This window comes from Tamandua tetradactyla, chromosome 2 (genome assembly GCF_023851605.1).
Source record: "Tamandua tetradactyla isolate mTamTet1 chromosome 2, mTamTet1.pri, whole genome shotgun sequence".
In the NCBI taxonomy this organism is placed as follows: domain Eukaryota; kingdom Metazoa; phylum Chordata; class Mammalia; order Pilosa; family Myrmecophagidae; genus Tamandua; species Tamandua tetradactyla.
Window position 1 is genome coordinate 63,166,645 of NC_135328.1, and position 19,322 is coordinate 63,185,966.

The 19,322-nt window shown below is 40.5% G+C and overlaps 1 long non-coding RNA gene across 1 annotated transcript in view; it reads left to right on the forward strand.

The window, feature by feature from the left end:
• LOC143673445 (uncharacterized) overlaps nt 1–10,725 on the forward strand; it is a 24,028-nt gene extending 13,303 nt beyond the window's left edge. Inside the window, exons 3-6 of the long non-coding RNA XR_013170367.1 lie at nt 7,239–7,286; nt 8,063–8,200; nt 8,761–8,814; nt 10,358–10,725. This is a non-coding gene — a long non-coding RNA (uncharacterized LOC143673445). The remainder of the gene's footprint in view (nt 1–7,238; nt 7,287–8,062; nt 8,201–8,760; nt 8,815–10,357) is intronic.
• Nucleotides 10,726–19,322: the final 8,597 nt, after the last annotated feature.

Here is a 19,322-nt window from a genome sequence, read left to right on the forward strand (position 1 = left end):
TTTTCAAGGCAGAGACCCCAGATCCTCTTGCTTCCCACCTTGGTTGAGCTATGCTCCTAATGTGCTTGCTTGTGTGACCCAGCCAGTCATGCTGACCTTCTCTGTTCCAGGACCTGTGAGTACTGATAAACTTGCCTTTCATGCATCTCTGGTGTCACTCATCCTTGCTGCATCTGACTATACATATAAAGACAAAACTATTTATTTAAAATTTATATCATTAATTTGGAAGAGATGAGGCAGGTGGACAGAGGATGCACAAATCTGCATATATACATAGAGAAATGAGTACAGATCATTAGTGTATACCTGGATGAATTTTCACAATACCCTGCCCATTTCACCATCACGCAGGTCAAGAAGTACATCTTAGCATCCCAGAAGCCCCCCTTTCCCCTTCATGATGCTACTCCCCCCACCCCCCACCCCCAAGTAACCATTATCTTGACTTCCAGAAGCATGGATCAGTTTTGCCTTTTTTGCTTTTGCATGGGCAAGCACCGGAATTGAATCTGGATCTCTGGCATGGCAGGTGAAAACTCCGCATGCTGAGCCACCGTGGCCGGCCCTTGCCTGTTATTGAACTATATTTATATAAACGAAAGGTCAGGACAAGGGTGAAGCAAGTGAGGCACTTGTCTCAGGAGCAAAGTTTAAGGAGCTGCCAAAAAATTCATTGATCAAGATTAGTGATGTTTTCTTTTCTTTTTGCATGGGCATGCACTGAGAATCGAATCCAGGTTTCCAGCATGGCAGGCGAGAATTCTGCCTGCTGAGCCAGCGTCACACCGGTAAGTGTTATTTTAATGCTTATCTAAAATAAAAATGTTGCAAAAAATCCATAATGAACAAAATGTTAAATTTTAAATTAAGGCAATACCAATATTACTGATTTTTCCTTTTGTCTCAGTCCCCTATATGGTTCAGCAAGGCGCTGCTTACGGTAAGTACTTTTTGGTTTGGCATTTTTTTGCTTAACATTAGGTTTGTGAAATTCATACATCTCAAGTTATGTAATAATCATCCTTTCCTTCTCATTGAATAAATTACAACAGTTTATTTATCCATTCTACTGTTGATAGATATTTGGGCTATTTCCAATATTGTACTGTCATGAATAGTGTTGCCTTTAACATTTTTGTGCATGTTTTTTGGTGAAAAAAAGGTGCACATTTCTGTTGTGTATTTACCTAGGAGAGGAATTGCTGGGTTATAGTTGTGCATCTCTTCAGCTTTCGTAGATATAGCCAAACACTTTCCTAAAGCAATTGCCCCTTTGACACTCCCACCAACAGTTTCTGGGCACTCCTGCTGCTCTACATTCTTGCCAACACTTGGTAGTGTCATTCTTTTTGGTTTTAACCATGTAAGTTAGCAGTAAATTTCTGTGTAAGCTGTGGAGGAAACCTAGTCAGAATCCTTGATATTGAAGGGTATCAATTGTTTCCTTCTGTGTAAGTATCGGCCTGCCTGGTTGCTGCTTAGTATCTTAGTATGATTAACCTATTTGTCTGTCATCTATGTTCCTGCCCTGCTCCTAATATATTGTGTTCGCCCTCTGGAAGGAGAGCTGTTAATTTAATGCATATTTATTCATACCCCACTGTGCTCCGTGGTGCCACTATCAGAAAGAGTTCCTTGGTAATCAAAGCAAGGGGCTTCCAATTTTTCTCAGTACTCTCCACATACCAATATATTGTGTATTTTTAAAACATACATAAAATAGAAAAAGAACAGATAAGAAAATGATACAACAAATAATGCTTTAAAATGTCTTGCTCTTTGTGATGGTGTTATACTATCATAATACAAAGGGCACAGTATGTGCTTAAAGTGAGGTTAAGCATCTATGAGATTGGCTGTAAATCCACATTTCAGATAGTCTTATAACTTCAAACTTTCAAGGTTGACTTCTTGCTAGATCATGTTAGTTCATGTTCTAGTTTGCTAGCTGCTGGAATGCAATATACCAGAAACGAAATGGCTTTTAAAAAGGGGAATTTAATAAGTTGCTAGTTTACAGTTCTAAGGATGAGAAAATGTCCCAATTGAAACAAGTCTATAGAAACGTCCAGTTTAAGGCATCCAGGGAAACATACCTTGGTTCAAGAAAGCTGATGACGTTCAACGTTTTTCTCTCAGCTGGAAGGGCACATAGAATACGTGGTGGCAGCTGCTGGCTTTCTCGTGGCTCTACAAAAGGGGACTCTCTCCAAAATATTTCCTCTTTTAAAGGATTCCAGTAAACAACTCCACCTTCAATGGGTGGAGACATACCTCCATAGAAATCATCTAATCAAAAGTTACCACCCACACTGGGGAGAGTCACATCTCCATGGGAACAATCAAAATGCTCCCACCTAGCAATATTGAATGAGGATTAAAGGACATGACTTTTCTGGGGTCCACCACAGATTCAAACCAGCAGAGCTCATCTTTGTTTTTACCTCATAATGTGCCTGACAAAGAGCTTGTACCAGGAGTAGCAGAAGTGTCAGCTCTGCCATTTTCTTGTTCACTTGTGCTTGTATTATTAGTATTATCTTCAGTCTGAAGTTGCTCTGCAGAAATCCTTTTTAGCCTCTAGTCCATTTTGTGAGATTAGTTTAATTAAAATTATACAATAGAACCCATAGATCCTTTTAACCTGGCACACACAAACTGCCATGCATTAGAATAAAGAGAAAGTGAAAAAAAAAATTATGAAGCTTCCCATCTTCCCTCAAGCTGACTCATACTTGTACCTGACACACAACCCTCTAAAGGGTGTCCTAGCGTCAATCCAATTTCTAATATGACCAAAGCTTGAGCTCTATTTTTTTCTTTTCTATGCTGTATGGTGAGGGTCACATTCCATTCTTTTTCCATGTGAGTATCCCCCTATTGTAGCACCATTTTTTGAATTTTTGTTTCATTTAGTTTTTCATTTGTTTGTTTCACTTGTTTGTTTTGGGAAGTGCATGGGCCAGGAATTGAACTGAGCTGTAACTTTTAAACATGAGCATGAGTAAAAGTTCTAGCATTTTTCTCTTGCACACCAGTTATTGACTTCCTTTCTTTGGAGACACTAATCTAGAGTATCAGGTCACAACAACCTCTTACTCTGTTCTTTTCAGCATGAGCATATTGCCAAGCATTGTAGAAGAAAATAGCAGAACACAGAAAAACAAAACAAAACAAAACAAAAACTAGACCATTTGATTTTCTAGCATCAAAAATTTCACCAACATTGTAGGGCATCCCTTAAGAAAACCGTGTCGTACCTTTCCTGCATTGTTTTATGCAGTCCTTTCCCACGGCCAACCAAATGCTCTGCATCCATTTCATGAGGGTGCCATCTGCTCTGTGCTGGGCCCTGCAGGCCTGTCTCCCAGAGACAGTTGGGTGGTGGCTGGTGGTGGTGGAGGGACTCCTGGCCTTGGGGGCTGCAGATGCGGATTCTTGTCCTTGCTTTGCAGTTCACATGCCAAGTGACCTGGACACAGTCACTTCATGTTTTTCCTCATTTCATCTAAGTGGCTTATTTCGGTGATTATTCTTGACCCTGATCCTAATGACGGAGAAGGACGTTTGTCTCTTCCTCTGACTCTTCCAGACAGAGTTTCTTCTGAGCCTTATGCTACTTAAGTCTTTAAAACCATTTCTTATTGTACACCTTTTGTGTGCCAGATACAAATATTTATAGTTCTTGCATAGTGCTGATCATAGTGTATTATAATTTGTCTAATCATGTATCAGTCATCTCCCTCCCCACCTCCCAACCATGAGTTTCCCAAGTTCAGGCATGCTTCATTGATTTCTGAGCTCAAGAAAGTGGGACACTGGTCCAGAATAAGCACTCAATAAATGATGACAGAATAAATAAGTCTCCTTGGTAAATGGGGCTCTTCCCAGACACTATTAACACCCTGTCGAATACCCTTAGCATTCACTTCCCCACATAGGTGGCTGGATCCTGAGGGAACCCAAACACCACCTACTTTGAAAGGTTGTTGTGATAATTAAGTGGGAAACACCTGTACAAGGCTTTGTGTTCTCAAAAGACAAGTGATGTTACTCTTAGTGTGAGTTGTCTCTAGAGGAGTGTGGTAGACTGAATAATGGCTCCCCAAAATATTCCAGTCCTAATCCTTGAACCCATGGATGTTACCTGATATGGCAGAAGGGGCACTGCTGTGTGATTAAGTTAAAGATAGTGAGATGGGAGATTATCCTGGATAGTCCCAATGGATTCTAAACATGATCACTAGTGTCCTTAGGTGAGGGAGCAGAGGGAAATTTCAGATAGAAGACTTGAGACAGAGTAGCAAGATGCTACGCAAGGGGCCAGGAGCCAAGGAGTACAAGGCAAGCAGCCTTAGAAGCTAGAAGAGGCAGAGAAACGGATTTTGTCTTAGAGAGCATGGCTCTGCTGACACCTTGATTGCAGCCCAGTGAAACTGAGTTTGGACTTCTGATCTCCATAACCGTAAGAGGATAATGCATGTTGGTTTAAGCCCCCCAAGTATGGGATAATGTGTTACAGTGGCCAGAGGAGATTAACAGAAGGAAGGTTCAGCTGATGGCAGGATGGGGTGAAGGGGTAGCAGTCATCTCCACTGTCTCAGAATCCTGCTCACTCTTTCATCCTGCTGTCCTCTGATAAAGCAAGACCAACTTGTTCTGTCTTTACCCCCTAGGAGGGCAGTCCTTAACCACAGACTCATGAGGAATTTCCACTGTGTTTCAAGGACAACAGAAGAAACAAGTCAGGGTTTTTCTGGACGGATGAAAGTAAATCAACAAGCACTAAAATGAAATCATAAATATGCAGGGAGAAAGCTGAGTCTAGGAGCCCCGAAGCCTGGCCCCAGTTCCCTGCTGTTATTAAAATTAACTAATGATCAGCCGTGCTCCTTCTTACGTCAGGACTCATATCTTGAAACCAGCAAATAGGATCTTTATTGTTGTTCTGAGCTGTGTGTTTCCCTTTCATTTCCAGCCCAAACCATGTAGAGTGGCTATGAAATGTATCTGCCTGGCTACCTCCCCCTTTCCTTTAGGATTCACACTATGCTGGAAAGGGCCTCTGTATCCTTCTTTATCAATGTCCAATGCTGAGCATTTAGAAAGACTCAAAACAATGTTTTTGAGATAATTAGGGAAATTCAAATATGGATTGACACCATAGAATTATTGTTAATCTTATTGAGCATGATGGCTATGGAAGAAAAGAAGGGAGGAAAGGAGGGGTGGGGAGAGAAAGAAAAGAAAGAACAGAAAGGAGGGAGGAAGACAAAGGGACAAACAAATCAAGTATGGAAAAATCTTGATAAGCATTAAATTTAGGTGACAAGCACTGGCAGTTCATTGGATTAGGCAGCTGAGAAAAGTGCTTCTGAGCATGGACTCTTGGAATTGCCTGAGTTTGGGTCTAGGCTTTTCCACTTTCAAGCTATGTGAACTTGGGCAAGTTCCTCAACCTCTCTGTCTTGGGTTATTTATGGGTGAAATGGATATAATTATAGTGTCCACTTCACAGAGATTGTTGAGAAGAATTATAAGATTATTTGCTGAAGCACTGGGAATAGTGCCTGGCATAGAGCACTACAAATGTTAACTGTTAGAATTATTTTTAGTACTGTCTATTTCACTTGTACAGTCATTCTGAACTGGGAGCAATTTTGCTCCCCAGAAGACATTTGGACATTTCTAGACACATTTTTGGTTGTCACAGCTCGGCGTGCTCCTACTGTCTGGTGAGTAGAGGCCAGGGATGCGGCTAAAAATCTTAAGATACACAGAACAGCTCCTCCCAACAAAGAGTTACCCAGGCCAAAATGTCTACAATGCTGAGGTTGAGAAACCCTGCACTAGTGTTTCAAGCATATTGTAAAAATATGAGAAAATACAGATAAGCAAAATAAGGGTGAAAATTACCCATAATTTCCCTATGCAGAAATAATCACTATCCAAAATTGGACATTTAAAAAATGAAAATGATTCCTTCATGAAAATCAAGATACATAATAAAGAAAAAGTGCCTTCACCTCACTGCTTCCAGACCTTACCTCTCCTCATTTCTTCAAAATCATCACAATTTAGAGCAAGCTGTCCAATCTCTTCAGATTTCTGGTAAATGTAGCATTTGGTATTTAATTAGACTATTAGCTTCTGTTGGAACAAATGTAAAGAAATCATTTGAACTCATTAATGATCCATCTCAGAAATCTTGGTGGAATCTTACCCTCACACCAGTTTTCCAGGGAAAAATTTGGCAAATTATATCAAAACCCTTTTTCTTTTTTTCAGTCCATGATTAACTTAGATTTAGCTTTAGTCAATGTGTTGTACATTCCATATATATATATATATTTTTGTAATTTTTATTCTAGTAACATATATGCAACCTAATCAAAAGCCCATTAAAAGTCCATATTCTTTGACTTAACAATTGTACTTCTAAGAATTTATCCTTAAGAGATAATCAAACAAATTTGTGAAGATTCTTGTACGGGGTGGTTCACTGTAGTATTGTGTAAAAATTGTGAAAAATGGGAAGTGACCTGGATTGGAAGCAACTAACAAGGGGGATTGATTGATTACATTCTGGGGTACCTATGCAATGAAATACCATGCAGTGATTTTTAAAAGACAATGTTTCTGTGTCTTTACATGGAAAGTTATTCACAACATATTAAGCAAAAAGTAACCACAAGAAAGATCTGGAAGGGCTAATGTGTTAAAGATGGTTATGCAAAGGGCTTGGGTGAACACACAAGGAGAAGAGTCAGAAAACACATAGGTCCCTCAATATCCTGGCATCCTGTGGAGAAGGGTGCTTGGGCCAACATGCAGCTGGATGAGTCGGGGACTGGGCTGCAGTGGAAGGACTGAACCCTTTCTAACGGGCCAATGACCTGGCCTTGTCAATGGGTAAAAAATATTTTGCACTCAGGTGCCAGGTGTCTGTGGTCTGTGCTTAGGTGCAGCTTTTCAGTGAGCCCTGGGAAACTCAGCTGTGAAGCACCAGGAGTTTTTGGCTCCCTGGTCCTGGTGGAAGTTGGTTTGGTTAGCCCCTCATGCTGCTGGGAGCTGCAGTCAAATATCCCAGCTAGCTGGTTGCCAGCTAGGAGCTACAAGGAGTCCTGGAGGTTGATGATGAGACAATTCTGCTTGTCTCTACAAGAGATGGTGACATTTGGATCATTCTAATTATTTTCCTCTGCTTTAACTAAATTTTGCTATATTTTCTACAGTGTGCTGGTTGCATAATAGAAAAGAAATGGCAAGGAAAAGGGGATGAGGTAAGGAGGACCTTTTATATTCTCCTGGGGAGGCTCAGCAGCATAAAGAACAAGTACTCCAGGCAAAGAGCTAGCAGCTCTGCCTCCTGGTCTCACTCATTGAAGCAGAGGCTTTTGTAATCTTAAAATGAGTGGGTTGAACCTGATGCTCTCTGAGGACCCTTTGGGCCTTAAGCACTTTTATGATTTTAATATTTTAATCACTGCCAAAGGCAATTTCTGTTGTTACAAATGACCTGTAAATTTCCCTGGGGATTTCACTGACTATGTATTATCTGATCACTGGGGAGTTTCATCTCAGCATCAGGCAACATTTTCCCTGTCCTTCTCCCTCCTCTTTTTCTACCTAGATTTCTCTCTGCCTCTCAGGAGGTTTATGTGGCTTAATTAACTCAGATCAGTCAAGTGCTTTCCAGAGTCTATGAGTAATGTCAATGTTTGGCTATGAATAATAGTTCCTTGGAAACTCACATCGCTCACAGCATTATTTGCAGAAGATATTAGTCTTGCTACACATTTAACTTGAAGCGTGTTAGGTCTAACGTGCAACATCTGCTCCTTGGAGGAAAAAGTGGCATAGAGGAACCTACCTAAATGCCCTGAGTCCTTTGCAAAAATGCTCCAGGGTTTTGGAGATGTGCTTGAGGCTGAGTGAAGGAATTAGGGAAAATGAAATTCCTTACAGGGATAAAATAAAGTATTTTTGCAAGAGTCATACTCTGGTTGGGGGAGGGATTGTTTTTTCTTTAGGCCTTAGGAGAAATGCCCTCTTCCAGTTTCTGTTTCCAGGGGAGTGCTGGAGGGTGGAGGGTGATGAAGCATTCAGGCCCCTCAGAACAAGGCAGTTTAACCATAACTGGTTCCAACTTCAAGAAGCACAGCTGGGCAGGAAAGGACACTGGGAGGAAGGACAGGTAAGAGCTTGAAGTCATAAGCCTGTTGGGGCAGAGCAGGGAGGGTTCAACTTGGAGCCAACCCTTAATTCAATGAATGTTTGTAGAATCGCATCTATGCTCCTAATGTCATGTTGCAGTCTTGAAGCTCTTCTGAGCAACAAAAATCTAGGTATCTTTAGAATGTGTACACTCATTTTTCAGTATCTAGACTCTGTTTTGGAAAACTGACTATTTTTAAAACATCTAAAGGATGGAAAAAATACACTCCAGACATTTATTGAGTGACGTATGGTATTCAAAATGAAAGATTGGGTTAATAGAATTGCCAATTAATGGAATTAACAGAACTTCCAGGAACCCCAGGCATTTCTGGGTAGAATGTGAAGTAGACAGGAAAACAAAATTCTACTGGACACTGATGATGACTAAACATTCATATGATTTCCCTCCTCCCTGTATTTTTCTGTTTTATTTTCCTAAATCGAGTGATCAGGGTCAGATAAAGAAACTTTGTGGTAAAAATCCAATATTATGAAAATTGAGACATTGGAAACCTTCATACATTTCTTACTTTACAGTTCAATATATCAGTGAAGTAATGTTGACTATGGGAGAAGAAAAGGAAGAAAAAGGTAGGTCTGTGTACATTGTTTTGTTTATTTATTTGTACCTAGCCTTGTTCCAGAAGGACCCATTCCTCATAAAGTTCTGCCTATAAGTTCAAGGAGGCAGAGCTGGAACCATGGGAAAAGCCAAGTTTGTTTTCTTATTCCCCATAAGCCTTGTTGAGGGGAGCACATTTGCCTGTCTCTTTGCCCTCTCTGCTCCTTTCCCTATACATCTAATCATATGAAAGGAATATCAGGTCCAAAATTGGCATAAGGATTTACAAGATTCTAAGATGACCCCAGAAGTATTTTTTTTTTTAATTAGAGAAACTTGCAGGCTTCCAGAAAAATCACACATAAAATGCAGAGTTCCCATATGTCACCCTATTATCAACACCTCGTGATAGTATTTTTCTTAATGTAAGCAGTAAGTAGGTCTAGGAATGGATCTTCAAGACATTAAAGGACCCCTTCACACCATTGTTCAGTCGTCAGGCACAGCCTCTTTGGTCATGAATCTGCTATAGAATTTGTGGCATGCTAGTACAGTTTCTCAACCACCCACACTCTCCATGGTGTTTGGTCACTTGTAGGTATCCACAGCAACCAAAAAGATTTCCCCAAGTTTATTTTCAGTGGTGGACACTGTGAAAAAAAAAAAGAATAGATCTTCTCAAAGTGATAGCCCTCCTCTCCTAACTACTAGATTCTGAGGAGTCCCTGTCCTCATCTCTGCTCTCCCCATGAGAGTGTAAAGAGAGCGGGCTTGGGAAACAGATGGTGTCAGCTTCAAGGACTGCTCTGCTATTCACGAACTCTGTGGTTTTGGGCAGGTTCCAGAACCTCAGATCTTCAGTGTTTTGTTTTAACCTGTAAAATGGGCATAATAATATCTGATTCCCAACTACAGTGAGGATCAGATGAGATATTGAATAGTCAGTATGCATGACGCGCTTAGGCCCATAGCAGGCACCATCTGCTGGAACACGTTTGACGCTCCTCATCCAAACTGGTAATGGGAATAGCTATTGTTTATTGGGCGCTTTTGTTGTGCTGGGCTCTGTGCTGAGCAGTTGACATACGTTATCTCATTTAATCTTCACAACAAACCTAGGCGGTAGCATTATTATGTCCCAATTTTAGTGACAAGGAAATTGAGTCATGGAGAAGTGAAGTAACTCATACAAGGTCACACAGTAAGCTGGACACTGACTCTTAAATTTATTAGGTGTTAGCTGCTTTCCCTTCCTCCTCTATAAATTCTGCTAATGTCAAGAAAGCTTTCCAGAGGACTTAGAGTTAACTTCCTCCAATTATGTCTTTAAATCAGAGGAGAAGGAACCTTTGTAGATGGCCTGCAAAAAAAAATGTGCACATTGCCAAAGTCTTGGTATCTTGTGATTCAAAGCAGAGAGGCTGCAAGACACCTCAATTCATCACTCTTTGTTCCCTTTGGCTCCTTTCCCTTTCTGACTGACAGTTTCCATTTGAAGACCAAATTGAGGGCTTGGCAATACTATTCATGTCTGAGAACTAATTCAAGTGGTTCTGATTTACTTTTTATCAGAGTCTGTTCTGAAAAGCCTGGGCTACCTTGTGCTCCAGAAATTAACTTCTGGTAACCACGATGAAAAGAACCGGAATGACAAAGTGAAGCCAGTCAGGAGGAGAGCAGGGCTCCTCGAATCCTCCAGAGGAACCCATGTTCCTTCAAGTCACCTGGGCAGCATTTCGTGGGAGGTGTGATTCCTGTTTTCCCCTCAAACGTTGTAATGATTCTAAAAGCAGTACGAGTTTAACAAAGAAAATTTGGAAAACATGTAAGAAAATTTACATCAATTATAGTTCTACCACTACTCTGAGACAACCACTGTGACATGGCGGTTGATTTCCTTCTAGCTCTCTTTCCAATGGATTCATTATATAGTTGGAATCTTTATAATATACAGATACATTTCCCTGTTTTTCATTTAATACTATCATGCAAAATTAAATGGTAAATTATTTGCAAATATATAATGCAACCTTAAAAAATTCATTGCAAATTTTTTTGCTTCGAATCTCTTTTGCTCTAAAACAAATACAACAGTATAAATGCAGCTAAAGCTGTCTTCCATCCCTTTCCTCTCCTTACAACCCCTGACATAAGCATGCTTCTTAATTTGTTGTGTCACATTTCTGTGAATGTTTTTATATCTTTACTACAAATATATGTGATCATAACTAATATATATTTTATGTATTTAAAATTCACATGACATGTCATATTGCATACATTACTTGTGCAACTTGCTGTTAATTTAGTTTTAGTTTTTATTGTGAAAAATAACATATATACAAAAAAAGCAATACACTTCAAAGCACACTGCAACAATTAGTTGTAGAATAGATTTCAGAGTTTGGTGTGGGTTACAATTTCACAATTTTAGGTTTTACCTTCTAGCTGCTCCAAGACGCTGGTGACCAAAATCAATATAACGATTCAGCAATCATACTCATTTGTTAAATCCTATCTTCTTTGTTATAACTCCACCTTCTCCTTTGATCTTTCTCCCAATCTTTAGGGGCATTTGGACTGTGAACATTCTAACTTTTTCTCATTGGAAAGAGCTGCCAATAATATGGGATAGGGGAATGGAGCAAGTTAATATTCTGGAGAGGCTAGCCCCTCTGGGTTTCAGGATTTATCTGGCCTAAGACCCATCTGGAGATTGTAAGTTTCTGGAAAGTTATCTCAGTGCATGGAACCTTTGTAGAATCTCAGATAAAGCCATAAGTGTTCCTTAGGGTTGGCAGGAATGAGTTTGGGTGGGGTTTAGCAGACCATAACAAGTAGCACTATCTAGCTGAAGCTTGAGTAAGAGTAGCACTATCAAGCCTCCTGAATAGCCTTTTGCCTCTATTTGAACTCTCTCAGCCACTGATACCTTATTTATTACACTTCTTTTCCTCCTTTTGGTCAGGAAGGCATTGCCAATCCCACTGTGCCAGGGCCAGACTCAGCCCTGGGAGTCCTATCCCACTTTGCCAGGGAGATTTTTCACCCCTGGATATACATGCAACTTTTTAATGGTTGCATAATATTCCGTCACATAGAGTCAATATTTTAAAGAAGAATAAAGTAAACCCTATGTTAACCACAAGTCAGATTTAGAAATAGAATATTGTCAATATTTTATAAGCTTTCTTTGTGCTCCTCCTTCTCCTCTGAAAGGTAATCACTACTTTTGCAAAAATTATTCTCTTACTTTACCTGTGGTGTTTTAATGTGTTCCCCAGATGACTAGTGAGCCTTTTTTTTCCTTGTGTTTATTGGCCATTTGGATATGTCTTTTGTAAAGTGCCAACTCAGCTATTTTCCCCTTTTTTTCTGTTGGGTTGTTTGTCTTTTTCTTACTGGTTCATAGATGTTCATTTCAGATTCTATATCTAAATCTTTTGTTGGTTATATGTGTTACAACTATCTCTTTCTCTTTTTACTGCTATTTATGTCTTTGGGGGGACTTAATTTTAATATCAATAAATTTATCAGTATTTTTCTTATGATCAGTGCTTTTTATGTCTTGTTTAAGAAATCCTTCTGTACCCTAAGGTCATGAAATATTCTTGTATATTTTCTTTTAAATGACTTGACATTTAGGGTCTTAATACACTTGGAATTTATTTTTGTGTATGGTAAGAGGTAGGGATTCAATTTCTGTCTTTGCATTTCTGTGTAAATTTGAGCATCAGCTTATTAAGTTTCACAAAATACACATAGAAATTTTGACCAGAATTACATTGAATTTATAGATAAATTTGGGAAGAATTTACATGTTTACAATATTTAGTTTTTCAATCCATGAACATGCTACCTCTCCACTTAGGTATCTTTATGTATTTCAATAAAGTTTTTGTAATTTTCTCCATTAAGTTTTCATGTATCTTTTGTTAGGTAGTTTAAAAAAACTATTGTAAATGGTATTTACATTTTTTTTGTTTCTTTGTGTAAACCAAAATGCAATTGATTTATATATGTTGATTTTGTATCCAACCACTTTGCTGACACCTTCATTAATTAAAATAATTTGTCTAGAATTATTTAGATGTTCTATGACACAGCTATATATTATCTGTGGAGTAGTGACAGTTTTGTTTTCTCTGTCCATACTCGTAATTTTTATTTCTTTTCCTTGTTTTTCTGCACTGGCTATAATCACCAGTAATGTGGAATAGGTAAGATAGCAGGTATTCTTGTCTTCTTGTTCCCATCTCAAAAAGAATGCATATAACAGTTCATAATAAGTATGGTTGCTCCAGTTTTAAAATTTTTGCAGGTAACCTTTTTAAGATTAGTAAAATATCTTTCCAACTCTTTTTTTTTTTTTATTTTGGGGGGTGCTTGGGCCAAGAATCAACCCCAGATTTCCTGCATGGCAGGTGAGAATTCTACCGTTGAACTACCTGCACACCAACCCAATCTTATTTGCAAAGAGAGTTTTATCATAAAAAAGTACTGAATTTTGTCAAATGCTTTTTTAAAAACCTATTGAGGGCAGACCATAGTAGCTCAGCATGTAGAGTTCTCGCCTACCACGCCAGAGACCCGAGTTTGCTTCCTGGTGCCTGCCCATGTTAAAAAAAAAAAACGACTGAGATGATCATGTGCTTTTTTCTAATTTAGTAATGTGGTGAATTTCTTTAATTGAATTTCTAATGAAAATTAATATTTATTGATTAATTTTGGTAATATTTCATTCATTTTTTGTGCATATATGTTCATGAGTGATATCAGCCAGTAAATTATTTTCTCATGTCCTTTTCAGGTTTCAGAACCATGGTTATGCAAGTTTTATACGTTATGAAAAACTCTGGGTATGATGATATTATTGCTTTCACTGAAAGTTCGGTAAACTTGAAAGTGAAGCTAAACAGACCTAGAATTTGTATCTATACAAATATCTTCTGATTCACTTTCTTAAAGGTTACAGGGCTACTCATGTGTTCTAGCTCCTCCTGAGTTTGGTTAGTTACATTTTTCCAGGAGTTGTCCATAGCATATAAAATTTCGAATTTGTTGGCATAATATAGTAAAAAATACACTCATCTTTTCAAGATCATAGTTATGCCCTCCTTTTCCTTACTGATATTACTTGTTTGTGCCTTCTCTTAATCATCTTGCCAGAGGCTCATCAATTTTATTAATATTTTCAAAGAACCAACATTTGGCTAGTGCGTCTTTTCTATTTCATTAATATCTGCTGGTACTTTTCTGTTTTCCTTTCTTCTCCTTTCTGGATTTAGATGGTGTGCTGGTTTGAAAGGATTTATGTACCCCAGAAAAGCCATATATTAATCCTAATCCCACTTTGCAAAGACAGCTGTTTCTTCTAATCCCTATTTAGTACTGTATGTTGTACACTTTAATTAGATAGATTATCTCTATAGAGACGTGACTCAATCAAGTGTGGGCACTAAACTTGATTAGGTGGAGATAGGTAGCCACCCATTCCAGGTGGGTCTTGATTAACTTACTAAAATCCTATAAAAGAAGTATTTTGGAGAAAGCTGCAGAACCATGAAGCACAGAGTCCACCAGCCAGTGACCTTTGGAGATTCTGAGAGAATGATGGGAGAACAAGGAGAACAATGTAGAACTACAAAGCAGAGAGTTCACCAGCCAGTGACTTTTGGAGATGAAGAAGAAAAACACCTCCTGGGGAGCTTCATGAAGCCTGGAAAGGAAGCTAGCAGATGACACCGTGTTTGCCATGTGCCTTTCCAGATGAGAGAGAAACCTTGAACTTCATCAGCCTTCTTGAATCAAGGTATCTTTCTCTGGATGCCTTGGATTGGACATTTCTATAGACTTGTTTTAACTGGGACATTTTCTTGGCTTTAGAATTATAAACCAGAAACTTATTAAAGTCCCACTTTTAAAAGTGATTCTGTTTCTGGTATATTGCATTCCAGCAGCTAGCAAACTAGAACAGATTTTGGTATTGGAGGAATGGCATGCTGCTGTGGTTTGCAAATAGCAAACATGTTGGAATGGCTTTTTAAATGGAGAAGGGGGAGATTCTGGAGGAGTTGTGAGGAGCTTGACAGAGAAGGCCTGAAATGCTTTGAAGAGACTGTTGGCAGAAATGTGGACTCTAAAGATACTTCTCATAGGGCCTTGGACAGAGATGAAGCACGTGTTATTGTAAACTGGAAGGAAGGTGATCCTTGTTTTAAAATGGCAGATAATCTGGCAAAATTGACTACTGGCTTTGGCTGGAAGGCAAATTTTAAAAGCCATGAACTTGTATATTTAGCAGAAGAAATTTCCATATTAATATGGAAAGTGCAGCCTGGTTTCTCCTTGCGGGTTACAGTGAAGTGTGACAGGAAAGAGATAAGTTGAGAACTGAACTTTTCGGGACAAAGAGACCAGAAATTGATGTTCTGGAAAATTCTGGGCTCCCAGGAAGGGAGACCCCAGAGGATAGTGCCCCACATGAGGATATAACCAAATGTGGAACCAGTCAGCCATTTCAGAGAAAGACAGGATTGGACATGGAGTTATCCAGGAAGGATTTGTGGGAACTCCTTATGTCTGATGGGCATGATCTGAGGCTACTGCATAGAACGACAACAAGAGTGTTGCGGGATCTGTACAAAGGGAACTACTCCAGTTGGGACTGAAAAGGACAGAGAATGGACCCATTGGAGGAAAAATAACTTCAGAGGCAAAACCATGGAGGCTGGGGTCTGGAGTCAAGAAGCCTCAGGTCAGGAGAGTGGACTCACCCAAGCCCGTGGAGAGGGTGAGTTTGCCCCAAAGGCAGAGAATGGGCCTTCCACCTTGTTGCAGTGGAAGAGTCATGCTGCCTCAGGCCTTGGAGATGGGGAAGCACATTCCTTGGGGTTTGGGGAGAGCCTAGCTGCCAACATATGAAGGGGTTGGGCATGTGCCCCAGAGATGGCAGTGAGCCCGGGTGCAGCCCCAATGCTTGGAGAGGGTGGAGCCTAGAAAAGAGGTGGTCTCCCCAGTGTCCCCCAAGGTTGCTTTCAGAGAGATGCAAGCCACTGCGTAAGCCCTTGGAAAGGGTGGGGCTGCTGCTTTCTAAAGCCCCGAAGATAAATGGCTCTCAGACTTTGAAATCTAATGGAGTTTGCCCTGCGGGTTTTGGAAATGGGTATATGGATCCTATGACTGTTCCTCCTTTGTATGTTGGTAGCAAATAATTTGTTCAGAGTTTTACAGGTCCAGAGCCAGAGGAGAATTTTGCCTTAGAACAGACCATGCCTGTAATTAACTTTGATGAGGCTTTGTACTGGTTTTAACCTTGTATTGCATTTGATTGTTACTGAAATGCTTTAAGGTTCTCTGATATTTTTATGGGATGAAAGTATTTCATATATGGGATAAACATGTCTATAACCAGATGGGCGTCTGATTTCAGTTACTTAGGCTGTCTAGTATCCTGAGCAAAGCACGGTGCGCTTTTTCCTTATATTCTTCTTCAGACTTGGGCTGGATTCTTCCCTTTTGCTAAGGAGGGCATAGGGTCTGTGCCTTTCTGCACCTAGTCGGGAAAAAGAGTTTGTCTCTGGAGTTACCTCCATATTCTCTCCTTGGACCACTGGCCAAAGCTCTGATGCAGGGTGTCGGTACAGTCAAACCCTCCATCTCCTATGTAGGCACCTCCCTTTCCCACTTTCAGCTTCTCCTTTGCATTTCAGCAATTGATGAGAGTGTATTTTGGCCAGAGTTCTAATTTGACTGCTATAACAATGACTCCTCTTCCTAGAAGGCTAGAGAAAGGGATCTTTTCTGGATACATCAGGTGTGACCAACAAAAGAAAAGGTCAAGCAGCTTTGCTCACCCACCTTATCACAGGACCTAGTCCAAATCTGGGGCTTCATTTCAGGGGCAATACCAACCTACAGGGATCCTGTGAACCACTCAGGCCAAGTGTGTTTCTTCCACCTTCTTACAGTACCACAGGATGATTTTATGGAGTCTTTTCACACTCAAACCCCTCTTCCTCTCATGTTCTGGTTAAAAAAAAAATGGTCTTGGAAATATGAAAGCATTTTGAAATATTGCTCTTGAGAATACCTGTGTGGGGTTTAGGACCCCAATGATAAAGAGGCCTGAGTTACTTGATGGAACTCTCACATTTCTCTCAGCTTAAGTCCCCAGCCAGAAACCAGGGAGAAGTCACTGCACTGGACATCCCACTTTATCCAATTTATAAGCCTTTTCAACCTGATGCTGAGGAAAGGGGTTTAGGAAGAGGAGGACCCATCAGCCAGCATGATTCTAGCTGCAATAAGTAGAGCTCTGCCCAGACGACCCGACTGTCCCTCAGAGGTCTTTCTGGAGCATGGACTTTGTGGTCACAGTTTGTGGAGCAAGCACTTCTTGTTCCAGAATCTGACTAATCTTGACACAGAAGCTTTCTCGTATGTGCGGTCCCCAAACCCTTCAGTGTTCTGTGAATCTGAGAACAAAAGAGTGTAATTTAATAAGAGACACTTTGAAGTAAGAAAGAAAAAGTTGCTCTACCGAAACTTTTGGAACATTCAGATCAGTTCCATGAGCTTAGAGGTTTTAGTCACTTTTACAATTGTAAGCTTCAATGAAGAAGTTTGTTTGATATATTCCCTCATCAGCTCAGCTTCACAAGCACATGAATAATGTGGTTCCTTCATTCATCCCATGTGGTGCTCTGGGGAAGGAGTTGTGTTTTAGTCCTTAGGGGTCCTAGGAGTACCCAGCAGGTTCAGTAGATGCTACCTCTGCAGGCATATGGCACTTGTTTTTTCAAACCTGTTGCCTCAAATTAAAACTCAACAAATATTTTTTTAGGGACCTACACAGGTTTTGTGACTGTAGAAGTCCAGCAGGTCATGGTTTCTATCTCTAGGGAACTCACCCTGTAAGGAGGAGGTAGAATTGTCAGCAAATCATTACCATCGAGTATGAGAAAAGCTAGAAGAGGTCGGGGCCTGGAAGCTCAGAAAAGAGTGACTGCTAGGGCTTCTCTCTCTCCTGCTGTTCTTGCCCTAGGTGGCTGAGTGCATGCTCTGTCAACATCCTTCCTTGTCTTCCAGCCTCTGACTGCATTGGACAACAGGGGACAGCAGAAGTGATGGGGAAGAGGGAGGGGGAAGAGAGCTCCTGGCTCCCTCCCTGCACTTCAGGCATGGGCTGGCTGCATCCTCAGCAAGTCACAGCTCCACTCTAGTGGCCTTCTGCACTGGACTCTCTCCTGTCGGTTCCCACCACCACTCCTTTCCTTGCCAGGCAGGCCTAGGGGCGGTTACAGCCCTGCCCATAGTGCCCTGGACACTGCACGAGCCCTTGTATTTTCCCTATAAGTTGCGTACACCTCTGTAAGTCCTCTATTAAGTGTTTGTCTAATTATCCCAATTTGAGCATATCAGTTTTTCCTACTGGGACCCTGAGTGATACGAGGTCTCATCCTATTGAAAGGGACAGTGTGGGGACCCAGCAGGGAATGCCTCACAAAGGAGGGGACGCCGGGGTTGGGTTTTAAAAGCTAAATAAGATTCTGTCTAAAATTAACTTAGTCTTAATTTCTCACAATCCAAAGGCGACAGTACAGCTATTTAAATCCCCAGGAGCAATTTCTCCATACTGTCAGTTTTCCTTAACGCCCACAGGTCTCCACTTTGTAAGAAGGACTCATAAACAAATAAATTTCCCTGTAATTGTAATTGGTCTTTTGGCATCTGCTGACTGAAAATTTTTTATAATGAAGAAAAGTTCCTTTTAAAATGAATCTGCATGTAGTTAACCCTCATAGCACTAATGTATGTTTTAAAAATAGTACATATATGTGTGAAATATATTTTATTCAGCCTGCATATAATGCTTGGCTTAAGTATGGATTTGACAGCTGCGTGTGAAAATTCTGTGCCCTCTCTCCCAGAGGTCTGTGGCTAATGTCAGGATCAAAGGATCTAGGCCAAGTCTCCATACCCCTGCCGACGGCCACCCCACTCCTTTCTGTGCACAAATTCCCAAATAGTTGTTGAATGGTAGAGTTGTAAGGAGAATGCACAATTTTTACTCTATTTTACGGATGAGGAGATGGAAGTGAAGTTATGGTCCCAAGGTCACACAGCTAATGAGCGGCTGAGTCAACAGTTAAACTTGGGTCCCCTCTCTCCCAGTCTAGAATTATATTGCTATTAAAAATTAAAAATTGTCATTCTTCCATGGTAACATTTTGTGCCCAAAATTTGATCTCCCAGTGTCCTCCAGATTGAACAGATGGTAAACATTTCTTTCTTCTCCCTGCCCTCCTACCCCATGCTTATTCTAAGGCAGCAAGTCCTGCAATAGGGGGCTCGCCTCCTAGTCAAGGACTGATTCCTACACCAGCGGAGCAGTGGAACTGGCTAGACTTAGCCCACTTCAGATAAACACAAGAGTGACCATTTTCCCCCAACCCCAATCACAATCAGCTTTAGGGAAAATAGACTGGGATGGGACCTAAATATGGATGGAGATCCTGGATGTGAGCCAGCTGGG